Genomic DNA, 12,895 nt, shown 5'->3' with positions numbered 1-12,895 from the left:
TAACTTTCCTGCTTCAACTCAATCAAATAGCCACTTGTAACATCTTTTTCAAGAGTTGTATTTATAGAAGGTGAGCAAATTGAGAGGCAACCACAGGTGTCTCTGCTGTGGTTTCCTTCTGTTTTTGCTGTAGCTTATTAAGAAGTGTGAGGGAGACCCGGCTGTGGAAGGTGGAGACACATGCAGCAAAGCTGAATGAGGCAGAGCCCTGTCACACTAACTGTAGGCGAAAAGATAGCATCAATCTCTCCCAAGACAGATTCAAAACCCACAAAAGAAAAAGAATAATCTAAGAGGTGTAACTATTTATGAAAGTGCTTACATTTTTTTAACAAAAAAATGACTCACTAGGCAAAGTATATTAACAAAAATAAGACTCATTTTTAACAAAAATAAGACTCACTAGGCAAAGTATATTAAAAGGTAAATAGCCATTCAGTAGTTTCTTATTTATTTATTTATTTATTTATTTATTTATTTTTGGGACAGAGAGAGACAGAGCATGAACGGGGGAGGGTCAGAGAGAGAGGGAGACACAGAATCGGTAACAGGCTCCAGGCTCCGAGCCATCAGCCCAGAGCCTGACGCGGGGCTCGAACTCACGGACCGCGAGATCGTGACCTGGCTGAAGTCGGACGCTTAACCGACTGCGCCACCCAGGCGCCCCTCCATTCAGTAGTTTCAATAAATATTCAGAATTCTTCTGAAGCTGGAAAATAAAAAATATATGTGGAAATTATAAATTATGCTCAGAATTCAAGTACTATCTCAGTTCTCACCTTGGAGAGAAAGAAATAATGTGGACACCTTCGTTAGGCCTATGACAGACACAGACTCAGCTTTACACCCTATGATCAAGTTACTTTTTATTTCCCTCCATCCTGACACTCTTCCTCCTTTGCTCTCTCAAAGAATTTGTATCTTCCTTTTCCTAAAAAGTCTTTTAAAATTTAGTTCCATTCACACGTCTTCTGGGAGGCATTCTGTCACTTTCTCCCCAGTCCATGTCACAGATATGTTCATCAAAACTAAGATTTCTGTGGCACCTGAGTGGCTCAGTCGGTTAAGGGTCTGACTTCAGCTAAGGTCGTGATCTCATGGTTCATGAGTTCCAGCCCCACGCTGGGCTCTGTGCTGACAGTTCGGAGCCTGGAGCCTGCTTCTGATTCTGTGTCTCCCTCTCTCTCTGCCCCTCCCCTGTTTGTGCTCTCTCTCTGTCTCTCAAAAGAAATAAATAAATGTTAAAAAATTAAAAAAAAAAACTAGGATTTCCAGCTTTTTTCATACCAGAAGTATCTGTAAATTGATGGGTGTCCATTGGTTTTTTTTTTAATTTTATTTGATTTGTACCCTAGTTTTCAGTTTAGAAACAAGTTCTGAGTACAAAAAAACAATCACAAGATAATTTCTTTCTACAATAATATTTAATTGAAGCTCCAGAATTTTTGCCCTGTGTACAGTCATCCCCTTATCTTAGGTAACACTTTCTGTAGTTTCAGTGACCCTGTGATCAACCATGGCCTATGGAAGCAGATGATCCTCCTGAGGCTTCATCAGAGGGTCAATGGCAGCTCAACGCTAGGTCACATGCCTGGGTCATTCTTGTCACATCATCTGTGTTACAGAATCACAAGGAGAAGAAGGGTGATTACAATCAGATATTTGAGAGATACACCATAGTCCTATAGCTCTCACTACAATAAATTGTTGTTTTATTTTTATTACAGTTGTTAATCTCTTACTGTGCCTAAATTTATAACTTAAACTTTATCATAGGCATGTATTTATCAGAAAACAATAGTATGTGTAGGGTTTGGTACTTGGTTTCAGGAATCCACTGGGGGTCTTGGAACTTACCCCCTGAAAATAAAGGGGTGCTACAGAAAACATTTTGAAATTGGTAATAAATTTGATATTGTTCATCATGACTTTTTGTCCATGAGAGATTATTGGGATTACAATTATTCTGTTTTTTATAATCGAATCAATGGAAAAAAAGCATGAAAGTATTGAAAAGAAAACTAAAGCTATTCATAAAAAAAAAAGATGATTTGTTCCATGGAAATTTTATTCTGTAGTTATGTGAGGAATTTTCCAGTTACTGTTTACCCAGATATCACCCTGGGATAATGAAAAATTGACAGTTAAGAAGCTATGTTACTATAACATGACAAATATCTGGATAAAATATAAAAGTGGAAACATTTTTATTTTATATTTAATTTGTGAAATTTTTTATTCTGGTGAAATTTCAAATTTACAGACAAGTGGCAAAAGTGGTCCAAAGAACCACCATTAACCATTTACGGATCCAGCAGTAGTTTATATTGTGCCTAGAAAGATGTCTTCTATCCCGCTACAGACGGATCTACCTAGCTACCTAACTACCTACCTGTCTATCATCATCTCTTTTTCTGGCCATTGGAGAGTAAGAAAGAGACATCATGTCCCTTTACCCTTTCGCTAGATGTTTATTTCCTAAGAACAGGGATTTTATTTTACATAACACAGCAGAGTTGACAAGATAGAAAATGTAATATGAATACAATATTATTATCTAATCCATAGTCAATCGTTGTATTTCTTCAATACTCTCAAATATGCTATTATTAGCTATGTTTTCCCAGTCCAGGGCCACCCACTTAGATAACATGTCTCTTTGATCTCCTTAGTCTGGACCAGTTCCTCAGCCTTTATTTGTCTTCATTTAACAGAATATTTTTTAAGAGTACAGGACAGCTATTTTGTCCAGCTTGTCTCAGTTTGAGTTTCTCTCATGTGTCTTCCTTGCTGGAATCAGGCTGTGCTTTTTTGGCAGGAATGTCACTGAGTGACATTGTGTCCTGCTCAGAGCACCATGTCAGTAGGTGCACGATGTTGGTTTGTCTCAACACTGGTGTTGTTAATATTGACTAATCTTGGTTATGGTGATGTCCATCCACATTTTCTCTTGTGAAGTTTATTCTTCATTTTGTAATTAACAAGTAATTAGTGGGGAGGTATTTTAGAGCATGTAAATATCCTTATTCTCATCATATTTGAGTCACTAGTTTTTAGCATCTATTTACCTTTTTTAACTCTACCATTCCTTCTATACATATTATTAGAATCCTATTGGCAGGAATAATTTTTTCTTCTCCACTAATAATTTATATCTATCTATCTATCTATCTATCTATCTATCTATCTATCTATCTATCTATATCTCACTATGAGCTTGTGGATTCTTACTTCTCTCAACTTCTTAGTATAGTTTCTATTAATGCCCAGATTGTCCCAGAGTTAAACAGTGGTAGTCCTTTTAAATTGGCTTGCTTCCTTTTCATGTGTACCTGTGATTCTTGGAGCATTTTCTTACAATTTTGGGAAGTATGTGATTCTTTCTTCAGGTAACAAAAAGTGAATGATGAAGGGGAGAAATGAAAGTTATGAAGGCTACTTTATTCTACTGGGTTTTTCACATTGGCCTCATCTGGAAGTAGTTCTCTTTGTGCTTATCTTGATGCTCTACTTGACGACATTGATAGGCAACCTCTTTACCACTGTCTTGTCATACCTGGACGCCCATCTCCACACTCCCATGTACTTCTTCCTTTCAAACCTCTATTTTCTGGATCTCTGCTACACACCAGCTCCATCCCTCAGTTGCTGGTCAATCTCTGGGGCCCAGAAAAGACCCATCTCTTATGCCAGTTGCATGACTCAACTTTACTTTGCCCTTAGACAGGGAACCATAGAGTATGTCCTCCTGGTGGTCATGTCCTATGACCATTATGCAGCTGTCTGTAGACACTGCATTACACTGTGATCATGAACCCTCGTTTTTTCCACCTGTTGGCTGTGGCTTCCTGGGTCAGTGGCTTTACCAACTCAGCACTTCATTCCTCCTTTACCTTCTGGGTCCCCCTCTGTGGACATCGCCAAGTAGACCATTTCTTCTGTGAAGTTCCAGCACTTCTGTGATTATCGCGTGTTGATACACGTGCTAATGAGCTGACCCTCCTGGTCACAAGCTCCATTTTTGTTCTGATACCACTCATCCTGATCCTCAGCTCATATGGTGCCATTGCCTGGGCTGTGCTGAGGATGCAGTCATCAACCAGACTTCAGAGACCCTTTGGAACATGCGGAGCCCATCTTATGGTTGTGTCCCTCTTTTTCATTCCAATCTTGTGCATATATCTGCAGCCACCATCAGAAAATTCTCAAGATCAAGGCAAGTTCATTGCCCTCTTTTATACTGTTGTCACACCTAGCCTCAACCCTCTAATCTACACTCAGAAACAAAGATGTAGGAGGGGAAATAAGGAGACTAGTGGGATGGGAGAGACCCGTGCACTCATGGCCTTTACAGGACAGCAATGCACCTCTCCAGCAAGACTCGTTTGCATCAATCAATCGTCCACTCTCCCATTTACTCACTCTGTCAGCACCAGTGGAGTGTGTGTCTCTCAGAACCACAGAGCTCTGACTCACAGATATAAATTAAAGTCTGTCTAAATACCATTCAATCTTCAGTGGAGAAAACATCCATGTAAAACCAAGATCAAGCATCAGTATTTTCTGTGGTACAATAAATAAAACAAAGGTATCCCATTCTGAATTGAAAATTAAGAAATGAAATTCCTATAAAAAGATGATATACTTTTTTTAAAACCAGCCTATTGTCTTTTAATTTCTTGCTTTAAAGGCAGCATTTGCCATAAAATTTGTTTCTATTTTTGGTTTAACTAAAGACATACTGAAATACTTTAAATATTTTCTACAATACTGTTATATTCTTTTTTGAATTCATATAGAGAGGAATTTTCATCTGTATTCTTTAATACCCCATAGCAACAGTAAGAAAATATGTTTTATGAATTATAGCGAGAAGGTCTCTGAAATACTGAAGCAAACATAAGCATTTTGTATTTCTTTCTCAAGGTGGTGGGAAGTGTATAAGAGATGGAAATCACTTAAAGAGCTGTGAGATATAGCCTGTGAGGTAAGAGTCATTATAGGCCAGGGATCATTAGGAGAGGTGCTTGGGGCAGAATTTAGCCTGAGGAGCAATAAGGAATATCTGAGACAGACAGACTTCTAGGCTCTGGAAATGACTTCACGAATCCAATGGGTATTTGAAAGAATTACCTAAGAATATAGTAGAAAAATTTTGTGATAAAAGCTGTATGGAAAACGTTAGTTTTCTTTTTAAGCTTGATCTAATTTGCATGTTTGAGATTTAAAAGTACATAATGAAAATCAACTTATATCTTTTCCATATAAAGAAATGCATTTTTATAAAAGTAGTAGTTTTGTTACCTATATTATTACCAATCATATCCTTATGAAATAAGTGTGCTATGTAAGTAACAATAAACTGGCAGCTGTATTCAGCTTGAGAAGATGAAGGACAATTCACTATAAAGTAAAATCTGGAAATCTGAGTTTTATATGGTAAACCAAATCTTATTTGTAGTTTTTGAGGTCTTTAAAGTTTAGATATGATTATTCAAACCCTATTTCATAAATTATTAAGATGAAAAATGCATCCCAGACTTCCCCTCCATTTCCTGTGTGGCTGAAACTTTGTCAGTTTCTGTTGACTTTCTCTTATTCTTTATGTATCTGTGATCCTGTGATTTGTGATACCTGTGATCTGTGGCCAATTAGGTATAAACAACAATACAGTGTATATTCAGTTTTCCTTACCTCCTGTCCAAGAAATGAAGAACAATAATCAAGCATACAGACAAACTTTTAGTGAATACCTGGGACCACATAGAGTGAAAAACAAATATACCTTGGTTCTTCAAATCATCTTGCATTATGAAAATCTGCTGTTTGGGATGTCTCACGTAGTACCAGAATCTCCCAGTATCTAACTTTAGTGGGTTTTTAAAAAAATTGTTAATGTTTATTTATTTTTTAGAGAGAGAGACAGAGTGTAAGCAGGGGAGGAGGCAGAGAGAGAGGAGACACAGAATCCAAAGCAGGCTCCAGGCTTTGAACTGTCAGCACAGAGCCCAACGTGGGGCTCAAATTCACAAACTGTGAGATCATGACCTGAACTATAGTTGGGCACTTGACTAAGCTTAACTTGTATGTGGCAAAAGCAGAGTAATGGCAGTAGATTTTTAGCTCTGGAGGTCCCTTTAGGGTCACCAACACTGAAGATAGACTAGAAACCCTGGCATCATACCATTGCCAGCTCTAAACTTCAAACTAACTTCTGCAAAATTGGCATTTACACAGCATGCATGGATTTGGGCCACAGGCAACCTTCCTGAAGAACCAGCGATGGATCTGGCCTTCTCCCAGCTGCCATTGGTGGCCAAATCCACTGATGTGCCAGCTGCTGTTTGGCCCCAGGAAATCTCTCCCCCTCAGCCAGACAGGTGTCTCCCAGTCTTTTCCCACTTCATCTTATACTTGCTCCTGTGCAGAATACACACACGCCTGATTATGTCTCTGTTGTGCCTCAGCAGTACAGGATTACTAGCACAGGCACGCCATCCAGGTCATCACAGAAACCAGCTCTGGCTTATAGCAGGTGCATTCATTCTCGGTTCTTCTGTTGGCTTCGGGGTCATGTCTGCTGTATGTTTGACAAATATGGTTATGTCATGACAACATCAAGCGATTTCAAAAATAATAGCAATTTCAAATTTACATTCATCCTGTTCTTATTATAATTTTACAAGCACAACAACAATAAGAACAACTTACATAAAAGTAAATAGTACGTATACTTACTGTAGACCTTCACTGGATTCCACAAATGTTAACACTTTACCCTGGGTGCGTTATCATTTTCTGTCTATAGTAATGTAATGTTATTGTGAACTTTAAATATTTCTCTGCAACATATGAAGAATAATACACATACTTACCTCTAAGTGCTCATAGGAGTATTTCCTGAAGAAAAGATCTAATTCAGGATCACAAGTTGGATTTAGGTACTACATCTCTTACTGTGCTCTAATGTGGAAACATTTCTTAGTCTTCCTTTGTCTTTAATGGGCCTAAAACTTTTGAAGAGTATAGACCATTTATTTAATATAATTATCTTTCAGTTAAAGTTTTACTTATGCATGATTACATTCAATTTATTCATTTATTGGCATGAATACCATAGATGTGATATTGTGATATTGGTGATATTGGTGCCTGCCAGGATTTTTTTTCTTAAGTTTTTATTTAAATTCCAGTAGGTTAATATACAGTGTAATATTAGTTTCAGGTGTACAATACAGTGAGTCGACACCCATACAACACCCAGTGCTAATCACAACAAGCGCCCTCCTTCATCCCCGTCAGTTATTTAACCCATCCCCCTGCCCATCCCCGCTCTGGTAACCATCTGTTTGTTCTCTATTGTTAAGAGCCTGTGTTTTGTTTGGTTTGGTTTGGTTTGGTTTGGTTTGGTTTGGTTTGGTTCGGTTCTCTCTTTCTCTCTCTCACTTTTTCCTTTGCTCATTTGCTTTGTTTCTTAAATTCCATATATGAGTGAAATAATATGGTATTTGTCTTTCTCTGTCTTATTTCACTTAGTGTAACACTATCTAGCTCCATCAATGTCATGGCAAATGGCAAGATTTCATTGTGTTTGATGGCTGAATAATATTCCATTATATATAGCATATATATAGTGTATATATACATTATGTGTACATGTAATATTCCATTATATATAGTGTATATATGTAAACACACATAAAAACACATAAATCTTTATACACACACACTACCTTTTTTATCCATTCATCTATTGATGGACACTAGGGCTGTCTGTTATAAGGTTATTATGTTTCTTTTGGTAATTTATAAGTGCCTTGTGGGGAGATACATTAAAATTAGGTAGAATTCTGTTTTCACTTAATTTTACCTACTAGTTTTATAATCAACCATCCCTTATTAATTCCTCCAAGAAACAGTTATTACCACAGTGGTCACCAAAGTTGATTTTCAGAGTTGCATCATTTATTGTATATATATTTAGTTGTGTGATAGACTGAACAGTGCCTACTCCTTCTCTTTTGACAAGTTGTCCACATCCTAATCTCTAGGATCTGTGATTATATATTACTTACATGGCAAAAGAACTTTTACAGATGCAAATAATTAAGGATGGGGAGATTATCCTGAATTATCTAACGTAATCACAAGGGTCCTTATAAGAGGGAGGCAGGAGGTCAGATATGAGAGGACATACTACACTGCTGGCTTTAAGATGGGGGAAAGGGCCAAAAACCAAGGCATGTCAGAGGCCTCTAGAAGCTGGAGAAGGCAAAGAGAGGACTGAAATGAATAAAATCAGAAATGAAATAAAAATCAGGTATGGAGGTTCTTCAACTAATTAAAAATAGAATCTCTATATGATCCACTTCAGGGCAAATATCCAAAGGAAGTTAAATCAGTGTCTTGAGGAGATAATGTGCACTTCTATATTCATGGCATCATTATTCATTGTAGGTAAGACATGAAAATAACATGTGTATATCTATGCATGAATAGATAAAGAAGATGCTACATATATATATTATATATAACCATAAATATTTTATATGTGTATATTATGTATTGTATATAGAAAAACTATAAGTATATATAAGTACATATACAACTTATATATAATAAAAAATATTATGTGTGTGTGTGTGTGTATATATATATAAATGAAAAGTAATATTATCCAGCTACAAAAAGAAAGAAATTCTGTCATTTGTGACAACATGGAAAAACCTAAAGGACATTAGGCTAAGAATTACTAGCCAGACAGAGAAAAACAAATAATGTGTGATTTCACTCATATGTGGAATCTAAAAATCAGAGTGGAATTTATATAAACATACAGTAGTATGGTGGTTATCAGGGCCTAGGGTTGGATGGCAGGAATGGGGAGATGCTGGTCAAAGGGTACAAGACTTCAGCTGTACAACGAATAACCTCTTGGTATCAAATGCACTGCAAGGTGACTGTAGTTAATAACATGTTGCATGCTTGAAATTTGCAAGACAGTTAACCTTAAGCATTCTAATCACGGACACACACACACACACACACACACACACACAGAGGCAAGGTGAGTATACGACATGATGTTTGTACTAATTAACCAGATTGTTGTGATGAACATTTCACAATGTACACATGTCAAATCATCACATTGCACACTTTAAATATACATAATTTTGTCACATCTCAAGTTGAAAAACATTTTTTTCAAATTTTATTTAAATTATAGTTAGTTAACATACAGTGTAATATTGGTTTTAGGAGTAGAATTCAGGGATTTATCACTTTCATACAACACCCAGTGCTCATCACAAGTGCCTTCCTTAGTACCCATCAAACATCTTGTGCATTCCCCACCCCGCCTCCCTCCATCACCCCTCAGTTGGATCTCTGTATTTAAGAGTCTCTCCTGGTTTGTTTCCCTCTCTCCTCTCCACCCACTTCCCATATATTCATCTGTTTTGTTTCTTAAATTCCACATATGAGTGAAATAATATAATGTTAAAAAAGATGAATTCTCTATTTTAACTTTCAGGTTAATAGTATAAAAACATAACCTGATCATTTAAGGAGGTCATATAAAATAACAGTCAGGAAGAGAATAGAAAAGAATATGCAATCATTTATATTTGATATTCATTGTAAATGCAAAACCAAAGGGGTAGGATAGAAGGTATGTATTTTATTCACTGTGGCCATTTTGGAGTAGAATCGTACAGAACTATTGGTCTATAAAGTACTATTATTAATAACTGAACAGTTGACATAATCTTTTTTTTTCAATATATGAAATTTATTGTCAAATTGGTTTCCATACAACACCCAGTGCTCATCCCAAAAGGTGCCCTCCTCAATACCCACCCCCCCTCCGTCCCACCTCCCATCAACCCTCAGTTTGTTCTCAGTTTTTAAGAGTCTCTTATGCTTTGGCTCTCTTCCACTCTAACCTCTTTTTTTTTTTTCCTTCCCCTCCCCCACGGGTTTCTGTTAAGTTTCTCAGGATCCACATAAGAGTGAAACCATATGGTATCTGTCTTTCTCTGTATGGCTTATTTCACTTAGCATAACACTCTCCAGTTCCATCCATGTTGCTGCAAAGGGCCATATTTCATTCTTTATCATTGCCACATAGTACTCCATTGTGTATGTAAACCACAATTTCTTTATCCATTCATCAGTTGATGGATATTTAGGCTCTTTCCATAATTTGGCTATTGTTGAGAGTGCTGCTATAAACATTGGGGTACAAGTGCCCCTATGCATCAGCACTCCTGTATCCCTTGGGTAAATTCCTAGCAGTGCTATTGCTGGGTAATAGGGTAGGTCTATTTTTAATTTTCTGAGGAACCTCCACACTGCTTTCCAGAGCGGCTGCACCAATTTGCATTCCCACCAACAGTGCAAGAGGGTTCCCATTTCTCCACATCCTCGCCAGCATCTATAGTCTCCTGATTTGTTCATTTTGGCCACTCAGACTGGCGTGAGGTGATATCTGAGTGTGGTTTTGATTTGTATTTCCCTGATAAGGAGCGACGTTGAGCATCTTTTCATGTGCCTGTTGGTCATCTGGATGTCTTCTTTAGAGAAGTGTCTATTCATGTTTTCTGCCCATTTCTTCACTGGGTTATTTGTTTTTTGGGTGTGGAGTTTGGTGATCTCTTTATAGATTTTGGATACTAGCCCTTTGTCCGATATGTCATTTGCAAATATCCTTTCCCATTCCGCTGGTTGCCTTTTAGTTTTATTGGTTGTTTCCTTTGCTGTGCAGAAGCCTTTTATCTTCATAAGGTCCCAGGAATTCATTTTTGCTTTTAATTCCCTTGCCTTTGGGGATGTGTCAAGTAAGAGATTGCTACAGCTGAGGTCAGAGAGGTCTTTTCCTGCTTTCTCCTCTAGGGTTTTGATGGTTTCCTGTCTCACATTCAGGTCCTTTATCCATTTTGAGTTTATTTTAGTGAATGGTGTGAGAAAGTGGTCTAGTTTAAACCTTCTGCATGTTGCTGTCCAGTTCTCCCAGCACCATTTGTTAAAGAGACTGTCTTCTTCCATTGGATGTTCTTTCCTGCTTTGTCAAAGATGAGTTGGCCATACGTTTGTGGGTTTAGTTCTGGGGTTTCTATTCTATTCCATTGGTCTATGTGTCTGTTTTTGTGCCAATACCATGCTGTCTTGATAATGACAGCTTTGTAGTAGAGGCTAAAGTCTGGGATAACAGTTGACATAATCTAAGTCATGGAATCAAAATGTAAGTTTGGGAAAAGAATTTGCCAAAAACTATCATTAGCATATCAGTTTTCAGATCTATTTACCAGATATTATATTAATAACAATGAATAATTCAGTAGTAGCTGCATGTTAAGAAGTTAGATCCATCTAATATGTTCAAGGAAATGTCTCTGACATTAGGACATATGACAACCTTTATCAAATATTTTAAAAGGAATGCATCTCACAGTTTTCTCCTACAGCTGTATAAAGTTTATTTAAAATGAGATGTTTAGGAAGTGCTTTGTATACTGTCAATTATTTAAGAATTTAATGACTTTTTTGGACATGTGTTTCAAAGAGAAAAGCAAAGTACCTGGCCACTCCACAACATTCACTGACTTTATTTTTTTTAATTTATTGTTTTTATTTTTTTATTGAGTTATTATTGACAAATAACTTGTGTAAGTATAAGATGTATAATGTGTATAATGTGTTCATTTGATGTATTTATGCATTATCAAATGATTATCATCATAATGTTAGCTACTATCTTTATCATGTCACATAATTATAATTTCTTTTTTGTGGTGGAAACAATTAAGATCTAGTCTCTTGGAAGTTTTGAAGTTTATCATACAGTATTGTTGACTAAAGTTTCTGTGGTGTGAATTAGATAATTTGTAGGCTGTGTAGGACTTACATATCTACTAGTTACAAGTTTGAAACCTTAAACAGCATCTGCCCAGTTCTCCCACCCCCTAGCCCCTGAAAACCAGCATTCTACTCTTATGAATTTGACTTTTCAAGATTACACATATAACTATTTGTCCTTCTTTGCCTGACATTTCACTTAGCATAATACCCTCAAGGTGTATCCATATTGTTGCAAATGGCACAATTTCCTTCTTTCTCATGGTTGAATACTCCATTCTCTCTCTCTCTCTTTCTTTCTTTCCTTCTTCCTTTCTTTCATCTATCATCTATTTATTATATGTATTGAATATATTTTTGATATATACATATGTATACACACATATACACACATATAATGCACACATATATATGTGTGTATAATATGTGTGCATGTATATATATATATATATATATATATATATATATATACATACACACATATCACATTTTTAACCATTCATTTGTTGACAGACACTTAGGTTGTTTCCATATCTTGGCTGTTGTGAATAATGTCACAAAAAACATGAAAGTGCAGATATCCCTTTGAGATTCTGTTTTCATGTCCTTTAGAAATGTAACCAGAAAGGAGATTTCTGGATAAAATAGTATTTGCATTTTAATTTTTTGAGGAACCTCCTTACTCTATGTTTTCCATAGTGTCAGAATGAATTTACATTCTGAAGTATAGCATACAAGGGCTCCCTTTTCTCCACATCCCACCAGCAGTTGTTATCTCTTGTGTCCTTGATGATAACCCTTTCCAACAGGTGTGTGGTGATGTCACATTATGGTTTTGATATGCATTTCCCTGATGATGAGTGATGTTGAGCATCAACATCAGAAATAAATCCACTTGAATGTGTCAAAAATTCTTTTAATGTACAGTTGGGTTTTATTTTTTCATATCTTGTTGAGAATTTTTGCATCCATATACATCAGAGATATTAGCCTGTAGTTCTCATTTTTATTGGGGCCTTTGTCTGGTTTGAGAATC

The 12,895-nt window shown here is 36.6% G+C and overlaps 1 pseudogene; it reads left to right on the top strand.

The window, feature by feature from the left end:
- The first annotated feature begins 3,403 nt into the window (after positions 1 to 3,403).
- On the top strand, positions 3,404 to 4,471 carry LOC131515019 (olfactory receptor 2J3-like; annotated as a pseudogene).
- The last annotated feature ends 8,424 nt before the right edge of the window (positions 4,472 to 12,895 follow it).

Source organism: Neofelis nebulosa, chromosome 6 (genome assembly GCF_028018385.1).
Source record: "Neofelis nebulosa isolate mNeoNeb1 chromosome 6, mNeoNeb1.pri, whole genome shotgun sequence".
In the NCBI taxonomy this organism is placed as follows: Eukaryota; Metazoa; Chordata; class Mammalia; order Carnivora; family Felidae; genus Neofelis; species Neofelis nebulosa.
The sequence above is the reverse complement of the archived record's forward strand: the minus strand, read 5'-3'. Positions and strand labels throughout refer to the sequence as shown.